Source organism: Tenrec ecaudatus, chromosome 1 (assembly GCF_050624435.1).
Source record: "Tenrec ecaudatus isolate mTenEca1 chromosome 1, mTenEca1.hap1, whole genome shotgun sequence".
Lineage (NCBI taxonomy): Eukaryota > Metazoa > Chordata > Mammalia > Afrosoricida > Tenrecidae > Tenrec > Tenrec ecaudatus.
The window spans coordinates 49,844,772-49,845,872 of NC_134530.1; the positions used below are offsets into that span (position 1 = coordinate 49,844,772).

At 41.2% G+C, this 1,101-nt stretch overlaps 1 pseudogene; it reads right to left on the bottom strand.

Annotated features, from left to right (window-relative positions):
- Positions 1-744: 744 nt before the first annotated feature.
- On the bottom strand, positions 745-871 carry LOC142438015 (U1 spliceosomal RNA; annotated as a pseudogene).
- Positions 872-1,101: the final 230 nt, after the last annotated feature.

Below are 1,101 nucleotides of genomic sequence, written 5' to 3' on the forward strand. Positions count from 1 at the left end.
AAATTATCAAGGGTTCATGAGGAAGGGGGGAGTGGGGAGGGAGGGGAAAAATGAGGACCTGCTGCCACGGGCTTAAGTGGAGAGCAAATATTTTGAGAATGATGATAGCAATGAGTATAAATGTGCTTTACACAATTGATGTATGTATGGATGGATTGTGATAAGAGTTATATGAGCCCCTAATAAAATGATTTAAACAATAACAACAACAAAGAGTAATTTATAATTTATCAAGGGTTAATTAAGGAGGGTGGGGAAAGGAGGAAAGATGAGGAACTGATACCAGGGGTTCAAGTAGAAAGAAAATGCTGATGGCAATATATGTACAAGTGTGCTTGACACAATGGATGGATGGATGGATTGTGATAAGAGCTGTAAGAGCCCCCAATGAAAGCATTTAATAAAACATTTTAAAAAGATCAGGGTGAACAGAAATGATCCCTCTCTGCCACTTTACCTTTCTCCTTGCTGGGACTTCATTGGGACTCTGTGTCTACTGCCAGGGGTGGCTTCATGTGGGCCACCCAACTCTGAGAGCGGTCAGTGCCTTGCCATGTTTCCAGTGACCTTGGATCCACTCAACTCTGCACCCACTGGCCTGAATCTTTGTGCTTCACCATGCTGCATCACTGACACGAAACAAGTGGCTCTGAAGAGGGACTTATGAACTGGTATTGGACTTAGGTTGGGATGCTTTCTCTTGATGTAAGGTTACTCCTTGATATAAAGCTTTTTTTTTTTTTCTTCTTGCAGTTGAGTTTCCCGCATTTGGGGAAATCGCAGGGGTCAGCACACCCACAGTGCAATGGGTGAGCCTCGCCCTGGGAAAACCACCTTCCTGATCATGGTGTCTCCCCTGCCAGGAAAGTATGTAAAGCTTTTTCTTATACATAGATGAGTGTCACTGGATTTGTTTCTCTAGACAACCTGGCTAGCACAACTACATATATTCTCTAGGTTTCTATTTATTACATATTAGAAAACTCAAAAGAGTTAGTTTGAACTATAGCATACCTTTTCCTGAGTCACATTTTGTACTTCTTTAAAATTTTTTAGTGAATTATTTTCACATTTTGTACTTCAGTGGGACTTAAGTCTCAT